We start from the raw sequence: 10,191 nt of genomic DNA on the forward strand, positions 1-10,191 counted from the left end.
TAAAGCTTGACAAAGATGAAGGAGGTAAATGTGTGGATATTAAATTGTATAGGTCAATGATTGGCTCTTTATTTTATCTAACCGCAAGTACACCAGACATATGTTTAGTGTTTGCTTATGTGCTAGATTTCAATCATGCCCCAAGGAATCACATTTACTAGCTGTTAAGAGGATCTTTAGATACCTTAGGGACACTCCTAGTTAGGACTTTGGTATCCTAGAGACTCTAGCTTTGGCTTGCATGCTTCTCAGATGCAGAATATGGAGGATGCAAATTAGATAGGAAAAAGCACCTCCGGTACTTGCCAATTCCTAGGAAATATGTGATTTCTTGGTTTTCAAAGAAACAAAATTACGTTGCATTATCTACCACTGAAGCGGAATACATTTGCCGGTAGTTTCTTTACAAAACCTTTAGACAAAGAAAGATTTTGGACAAGTAGGAGAGAATTAGGTTTAACTGACCTATCTTCACTTAGTGTTTAAAATTTTTAGCACTTTTCAAATTAGATTTAAAAATGCTTATAAAATAACATTTTTAAATGCATTCTATAGTTAGGGGGAGTTTATGATCTTTGGTGAAAATTAATATATTCAAATATAGTTAAGGATAAAATTGATTGATTGAACATGATTAATTTTCAATATATGAGTTGTCAATACCACTAGAGCTAAATAATTTAGCATTTTAAGTGTTTAAAACAAATTTTTGACATTTTTGTGCATAATGCATCGATACACTATGAAGATTCATCGATGCATCCCTATGAATGTGCATCGATACACCATGAAGATGCACCGATGCACTCCTTGAATGTGCGCACTCCTTGAATGTGCATCGATGCACTCAGCAGTGCATCGATACACCCGTCGAGATTTTGGGCTTATTTTCTTCATTTTTCACAAACCCTCTACCCTAAACACTCCCCGCCGTTCATCCCTCTCTCACTCTAAACTCTCCATTTTCCTCAAATCAACATATTCTAGACATATTTCGATCATTCTTCATCTCCAAAACCTGCTTGCATCAGTAAATCGTGCAAAACAACATCTCATTCTCACAAAATCTGAAATTTCAAGGTAAATTTTTCTAAAACCCCTGTCTTATTAATTTTTGAACTTAGGACTAGTTTTGATTAGTTCTAGGATGAACATTACATCGGGCATTTTTAGTGTAAACTAGATTTTATAACTAATTTCATCAAAAAAAACAATTTTTCAAAAATATTGGAAATTTCGAAATAAAAAATCGAAAATCATTGATTTAATTTAGATGTTTTTTTTATTCAATTGTGTTTTTTTCATGAAAACTATATGGTATGATTTTTCAAACATTATTTTCAAAATATTTTTTCAAAATTTGCCCATTAGGATTTGATTTAGAGAATCTTGAAATATTGCGGACTCAATTTTGGGATTGATTATATTGCGTACATTTGTTTCAAAATTGCAGGTTATATTCCTTATTTCAATTTCCTAAATCATGTCAAACCCTAAACGACCTAGGTCCTCTTCAAGTCGATCAAATCGCCCCTATTCCTCCTCCTCCACAAAATCCAAACCCAAACGAACCTGAGTTAACCATTCTTAACTCTTGCTTTAACCAACCTAGTCATCGTAGAGTTGAATTATATGATAGGTTCGTTAGTCATTTTCAATCCTACAAAATTCGAGAGGAACGTATCCCTTCCATTCAAGCAATGGAAGATATTAACTTTAAATATCTTCATGTTCTTCGTTCCTGGAAATTTGATAAGTTGTGCCAAATTCAACCCATTATCTATCAACAATTAGTTCACATTTTTTATTCAAATGTGATATGTGTTCAAAATGCTAGTCAAACCACAACCTTGGGCATACGATCCTATCTCTTTGGTGAGCTTGTCGATACTGTAAACGTCCTTCTATCCAAAAATGTCGAAACTTTAGTTTACGGGTGTCTTCTTTCTAATTTATTTATCCGACTAAAGCTTAAGGTCTCAGTTGACATTCCCATGCCTCTCCAAAACCAAATCAACCTAATTCCTTAAAGAAAGCCGAATGAAAACAAGATAAGGTAATGAGTCAATGGGAATATAACCCACTGAGCAAACTTCGGGAGCTTCATGAGCTCCTTCTGCACCTAGCTCCTCTCGTGCTCCTCCTCCGGCACCAGCTGCGACGATGATCCAGAGTTTCAACAGCTTATGCAAGATATTGACAATCACGTACCAGACGATGAGCCAACACCGGAACCAGCACAACAAGAGGAACAAATGCCTCCATATTTTAGATCATTTATGGAGTCATTTGATCTAAGGTTTGCTTCCATGGAATCTCAACTGACTGAGTTTCAACGAGAGATGCGTGAACGTATGGATGCTCTCATTTGAAGTGCGAGCACATTATCCTCCTCCCGATCCTCCTATGGACGACTATACCTTGCTTTGCTTTTGCTTTCGTGGATTTAGAACTTATTGTTTTAATATTTGAATATTTGTGGATTGTTTATGTTTTTTGGATGTTTAACTTTGAATGTTTGAACTTATTTTATATATTTGGTTTTTGAACTTATTGGTTTATTAGATTTTTGCATTATTAGCATATGACCAATTTTACCATTTCACATTCGTTTATTATGAATATTGAATTATGAAACTAATGGCTAACCTTTCTCTTGATTGTGATCTTAGCAGCTTCCGTTAAATTTAATCAATTTGCTATGTTTTTCAAATTCTTCTTATAAACATTTATTGAGTCTTTTTGATTTAAAAAAAAGGGAGAAGATTAAGATGAGTAAGGGGGAGTAATTTTAAAATTGATTTCAAAAATAAAATTTTCATAGAAAAATCTTAAATTTACTCAAATGTTTTGTTATTCAAAAAGGGGGAGATTGTTGAAAACATTTGATGTTTCGATATAACAAAGTAATATAAATGATTTTAAGATTTTACAATGATTTTCTAAATATATTTGATACAATTATTCGAATATCAAAATATTACTCCAAGTCTTTCTAAGTTTAATTTTATCCTTACTAAAGTGTAAAATTGTTTTTATACTTAAATATTTTTGAAACAATTTTCACAAAGTATTTCGAACAAAAACGCCAAAAATCAAATTTGTGAAGGGATGCACCGATGCACTCATTGATGCATCGATGCACACCTCATTTGAATGCATTTTATGCATCGATGCACTTCCACGCATCGATGCACTCAGGATTTTATGGAAACATCGAATGCATTTATGTATCGATGCACTCCAGGCTTGTTTGAAACATCGAATGCATTTTATGCATCGATGCACCCAAAACATGGTTTTAAAAGTTTAATTAAATTCGAATCAAAATCTAAAAGTTTTAAAAGTTGAAAGACATAGAACATGGTTTTTCCATTTTCCTTAGGTGGGATATAAACCCAAACATAAAGTTTCAATTTCTGGAAACCCAAAACCTTTCTCTCTCTTCAACCTTCCTTTTTGAGAACTTTTGGCCAAAAATCTTTCATCGATGTTTCATCGCCAATAAAATTTTTGTTCTTGATACCACTCATACTATTGGATTCCTTGTGTCGTATTGAGTTCACCGATGTCCGTTTCATAACCGTTATCACAGACTTTTGGAGTGGTAAGGTGAATTAATTTTTTGACGAAGCGTAATTGGGCTCTGTCTTTTACCATTGTGAACCGAGCATGGTAAGTGACTTAAAATGCTTCAGAATAATTTTAGAATTTTTTGGTAATTTTTAATCGCTGGAAGCCACCGCACGCGCCCCCACATGTCGCCGCTATATGTGGGGCTTGTCCACTGCTTGGTGGACTGTCTAGAAGCTGGTCAACCCGACCCACTGACCCATTTGACTCAACCCGTTAACATGTCTAGCCCAAAACCTAATTTGACCTAATCAAACCAGCAAACCGATCTAATCGAACTGAACCGAATCAAACCGTTAACCATTTACCGTCGTCGTTGATCGTTGACTAGCGTTGACTTTGATAGGTTGATCGGTGTTGACTTTTTATGAAAACCTCCCTCTTGATGTTTTTGGCATCATGAATCCGAGTTTGCAGTCAGTTTCGCCAAATTCTGTCCTGAAAGCGTTGAATCGAGCCCGTTAAACAAAAAAATGCTTAGTATTTTTAGCATTTCTACATAGTTATTTGGGATTTGATTATGAAATTAATATGAGATTATATTTTTATGAAGGTACTCGTGATTCCTTTGACCAAGTGCCGACTAGGTCCGACACTTTTCGTCTAGCAGATCCATACTGTCCACTTTTTTCCAGAGATACTCATAGGTTTCCTTAAATAGTTGATTATGGTTTATTAATTATTATGTTAGGATTTTAATACAATTTTTCTGACTTGTAGGATCTAACGCTGTCGTCGATCATGATAGGTATACGCAATAGTATACTACTTGATTTGACAACTCAAACTAATACAAATATGTTCCTATTGGTGTTACAGTACTGTTTTGAACTATCTGTCTGAACTGTTTTAAAATTCTAATTATATTACATACTCTGATTGCATGATATTTGATTTACCGTATATTTTTTACATGATCTTGGTAACTGTATTTCTGTATTTGATTCTGGAATATGGCATGTTTTAATGTTTTAATAAATTAAATGACTGTTTTCACTCAAATACGTGCATATTTACTATCATTGGGGGTATGTTTGGAGGAAGTATTTTAGACCTAGTCTATGATTTGTAAGACCTTACCGTTAGCTCCTCTGGTTTGTGCATATGATAAGTCCTTATTGCAGGCTTATCTACTTTGTGCACAGGGTAAGTCCTTACCACATGCCCTTATGCTATCAACTATCAATATAAGGTCCTTACTTGGTGCACATGTGAATGTTTGGTTTAGGGGAACGCCAAGAGCACGCTAGACTTTTTAGCTTATTCTTTAATTTTTAACTATAATTTGAAAGTTGAAATTAGATGTTAACTTTTTTTAAGATACAACATCATCAAACTAATAGGAGTTAACAACAAAATAAGTATTTTATAATAAATAAAAACATGTCATAACTTTATAAATTTTAGTAATAAAAAAATCTTGCACAAACATTGATAACCATACGTGTAATTCTCCCTAATTAATAATTATGAAAAGTTTTCGCCAATGGCACACCCTAAACAAACTGAACCTAGGGCACAAAGCAAAGGTCTCGGAAACAAATTTAATTACTTGATAAAACGAGAAGAAACCGTGCAAATGAGCGCATCACTAAAGACTTAGCTTGAAAAAATAAATAAGGTCCCCAAAGAGTTAACCCGTGGCGTATTTATGGGTCCAGGACCGAGCAGTGGACTCGTATTTGGCTCTATCAGTCTTGTAGGTATGTGCAATTTCTGGCACCAAAGGATCATCTGGGTTTGGGTCCGCCAGCAAAGAACTTATCGACAATAGCACCTGCAATCAAATTTGTTTTAAAATCACACACAAAAACATGGTCATATCTGTATTGATAGATGAGAAGATGAAAACAATGATTGAATGAGAGAACCTTTGAAACAGTGAGAGCAGGGCTCCACTGTTCTTTCAGAATATCAAGACAGATGCTGCCATTGCTATTGATGTTGGGGTGATACCTTTGTTTTGAAGGATACCTAAACGGAAACACATATTTGTATAATAAGACTGAATTGCATAACTTTTGTTCTTCTGATTCTTAAATGGTTTTGGTTACCTTTGGTGGCTTGAATGGATAATCGGGAGGGAAGTGAATGGAAACCGAAAAACACCCCACCAGCATAAGGGCTATCGGCTGGGCCCATAATCGTTGCTTGCCAATGGAACATGTCATCTCCACAGGACCTATGAACAACAAGCCACACAAATTTACTGCAACAATTCTCCTCAATCACAATTCCAGTTTATGATGGATTTAGAAAAAGACTTATATAAACCTGCACTGCAAGAGACGGGAGGATCCTTCTGCATGTCTTTCAGTTCCTTGGTGATCCTCTTAGATGCCATTCCAGAATGTAAATTTCTTCAAATTTGATTAACAACAGATCAAAGAAAATACTAACTTTGTAAAAGACTTCAATAAAAATATGGTTATGATCAGTTGAAACTCTCAGAATTTGATTATGAATATTTAATCGATGTAGCAAGACAGAAAAGAAGAAAAAAACAATCTGAATCAACAAACCCAAAACTAACACCTCAATATAACATCATTTATGATCTAAATCAACAAACCCTAAAGCATCGGCTTAATAAAATAAACCCACTGCATCAGGAACAAAAAGAACAAATCATTAAAAGCTTAGATTCCTGAAAATAAAATATCTCAGACAGAATCCATTGTTCATCAAATAAGATTTCGATTTTCTTTATTTTAATTGATATCGTATGCAAAATCCTAGTGAGAACATCAAAGGAAAATTAATTTCGTTACCTAAAGATCCTTCGCAAGAAGAAAACCCTAGAATGAAAGAGAGAAATAAATAAGAGAATAAACCTCTCACTTTTTATATGTATGGGCAGTAAAGAAACTTGGTAGAGAGTTTAACATGTTAAATATGTTTGATAATTTAAAATTAAAATTATCAATTAGAATTTATTTTATAATAAACTATAAAAAATATTAAGTAGATAAATATCTACTTATCATATGTAAGTATTTTAATATTTTTTTAATTTTTTTAATTATATTATCCTTTAACATTTACACTTACCAAACTATCTAATTATAATATTTTTTTAACCAAAATATCAAACATACCTATCATTTGAATTTAATATTTAAAATTTTCCAACACTTCAAAATTTTCAGTTTATCCATTTGAATTAAAATGTTTATATGATAAAATTAATTAATTTATATTTATGAAATTAAAAATATAATTAAAAATTATTAAAATTATATTTAAATTATGATTTTGTTAAATAAGAAAATTCCTATTAATTTTATAATAATATATGGCAAATTATTTATATTTTATGTGAGAAAGCAAATCGTCCACTCAATCCGCCATCAAGATGTAAGAGTAATTGTATTAAATAATAATGTTACATTATACAATATGTACGATAGAATAATATTATACTTAAATTTCTCTTTACTTTTTACTTATTTTATGAAAAATAAATTAAAATTTCTTTACATTTTTCATTCCGGGTAAAATTTAACATATTCTATAAATTAGGTTGAAATAACAAATCATACTTCATTTTAAATTAAGTTTTTACATATATATATACATTTATTACTTTAAAAATTTTAAACTATATTTGTAATTATATTTTGTTATAAATTCAGATCATATTAAGAAAATAAAATATATTATATAAATTATAAATGATCATTAGAAAGAAGTGTAATAATGTGAAAGTACGTGTCTATAATATTTAAAAAAAAGATTTTAATATTTAATTGTATCTTATGCACCATGTCTCTTTCATGAACTCCTCGTTGTGCATTGTCATGGAGTCTAGCTCGAACTGCCGGTTGAACACGAAGTTCTAAAGGAAGGAAGAAGGAGTTCTGCACATCAAACACGACTCTATATTCCTCGCATGTTTAGTGATAATTTGAAAATAAACTGAATGACCAAAATAGAATGTTGGAATAATTAAGTGATTAAATATATAATTTATCCTTGTGTTTTTCAAGGAACGTTTAGGATAAGTGAAGTATTGATTTAGGTTTCAAGAGACAACAAAAAACACTTAAAAGACAACTTGATACAAAGTGCAGGGCATGGTGCATTTAAGCAAAATTTATAATATACAAGTATTTTAACCCAGCTCCGCTTGGATTGAAAATTTGTGAAGATGTAACTACCCAGGTTTAGTGACGAAGAAGATATAGTTTCAAGGGAAAAGAGACATTAACTATCTTGGGAACTGATAAAATTGAATAGAGATGGAATGGCATCCTTATTTTACTTTGCTAAGCTAAAATGTAAGATAGTGAAAAAGAAAATAAAGTGTTAGGTATGACCTATATACCAGTTGGAGAACAGATGTTGGAGTGGAGTGAGCGAAGCGATCAACATCTGTCAATTGGGAAGTTTCGTTATAGTCTGTGGGATAGGATTAAGTGGGTTAGGGGTGCGGGGGCAAAACCCCCGCAGTACGGTACGGAGTTATTTTGGTAATTGTACCGGGATTGCTTTTTATATTATGTAATTGTAACCTAATTGTTATCATTATTGCTAATAATAAGAAAACAACTGCTCATCGCTCCCAAGGACGTAGACACCTTGAACCTCATTAAAATTTTGTTTTTATTTTCTTTATTGTTCATTTATTTCCTGTGTCATTTAGTCTGATTTCCCAACAATTGATATCAGAGTGTGTTGAGATGGCTATGTCATATGCGAAATTCGAAGTGGTGAAATTTAATGGTCAAGGAAACTTCGGGTTATGGAAAAAAAGGGTGAAGGATTTGTTGGCGCAGCTAGGGATTTTGAAAGCTCTACGATCTCAAAAGTCGGAATCGATGAAGGAGGAAGATTTGGAATAACTGCAACAGTGAGCGACAGGAACCATAAGGTTATGTTTGGCATACGAGGTTATGTATCACGTAATGAGTATGTCGTCTCCAAGAGAAATATGGAAGAAATTGGAAAATCAATTTATGTCCAAAACCCTAACGAATAAATTATATATAAAAAGAGGTTGGGCTGAAGATGCATGAAGGTCATGATTTGGCAACACGTAAAAGTCTTCAATCAAATAATTATAGATTTGGCTCAACTTGATGTGGAAATTGAGGATAAAGACAGAGCAATGTTTCTGTGTATTCATTGTCTTCCTCTTACGAACACATGGTGACTACTTATGAGAAAGAAACAATCAATGTTGAAGAGATTACTGTAGCCTTGTTGGCTCACAACCAGTGGAAGTAGACAGGGGAAAGCTCTCATGTTGATAGTTTATATTAAGGGTAATCAAGACCGTGGAAGAAAGTTAGAGAATGAGGGGTCTTAAAAACGAAATTCCAAATCAAAGTCTAGGGAAAAAGATAATTCATTGCTACAAGTGCAAGGAGTCGGGACATATGAATATATTGTCCAAAGTGGAAAAAGAAGACTGATGAGAAACATGATGAATCCAAGATGAATGTGGTGCAGAATACATATTACAGTGATGGTGATATTCTTTCTATTTCAACAACTCAGTTGACAGATGCATAGATTCTCGATTTAGGATGCTCTTATCATATAACGCCTAACAATGAGTGGTTTTCGACATATAGGTCAGTTAATTATGGTTCTGTCTATTTAGGTGATGATAGATGTTGCAATATTGTTGGTATTGATGAAGTCAGAATTAAGATGTATGATGGTATTGTTAGGACATTATGTGATGTTAGGCATATACCAGATTTGAAAAAGAATCTAATTTCTTTAGGCGCTTTGCATAATAATGGTTTTATTCCTAAGGCATATGAGGATAGGGAAACCATTAGAATTATTAAAGGTGCATTGACTGTGATGAAAGGAAAGATGATTGTAGTGAATATCTATAAACTATTAGGGAGTACAGTTGTGTGGAGTTCATTCTGTTGAGTCATATAATGATAATACAAAACTATGGCATATATCTCTTGCTCATCTTAGTGAACGTGGAATGACTGAATTGCATAAAAGAAATTTATTGCATGGTGTTAAAAGCTGCAAGCTCGATTTTTACAAGTTTTGTGTTCTTGGTAAACAGACTATAGTTAGTTTCACTATTGGAAAGCACAAAGCTGAAGGGATTCTTGATTATGTGCATTCTGATGTATGGGGGCCAACTAGAAAATCATCGTTGAGTGGATCTATTTATTATGTTACTTTTATTGTTGATTTTTCTAGGGAAGCTTGGGTGTATTTCTTGAAATAGAAATCTGAATTTTTTGCCAAGTTCAAGTTGTGGAAAGTTGAGGTGGAAAACCAAATTAGTATAAAGATCAAGTATTTGAGGACTGATAATGGCACAGAGTACACCGATTCATAGTTTCTAAAATTCTGTGAGGAGCATGGGATTTAGAGGCATTTTACAATGCGTAACACACCAAAACAAAATTGTGTTGCAGAAAGGATAAACAAGTCATTAAATGAAAGGGAAAAATGCTTGAGAATGAATGCAAGGCTTCCTAAAATCTTCTGGACAGAGGCTGTGAGCATGGCATGCTACCTACCTAATTAACATATCACCAAGGGCATTATTGGGTGGCAAGGTTGTAAAAGAGG

The 10,191-nt window shown here is 33.0% G+C and overlaps 1 pseudogene; it reads right to left on the reverse strand.

Annotated features, from left to right (window-relative positions):
- Positions 1-5,266: 5,266 nt before the first annotated feature.
- On the reverse strand, positions 5,267-5,977 carry LOC120154526 (annotated as a pseudogene).
- Positions 5,978-10,191: the final 4,214 nt, after the last annotated feature.

The sequence above is a fragment of the Hibiscus syriacus genome, unplaced genomic scaffold (genome assembly GCF_006381635.1).
Source record: "Hibiscus syriacus cultivar Baekdansim isolate YM2019G1 unplaced genomic scaffold, ASM638163v2 tig00111131_pilon, whole genome shotgun sequence".
NCBI lineage: Eukaryota > Viridiplantae > Streptophyta > Magnoliopsida > Malvales > Malvaceae > Hibiscus > Hibiscus syriacus.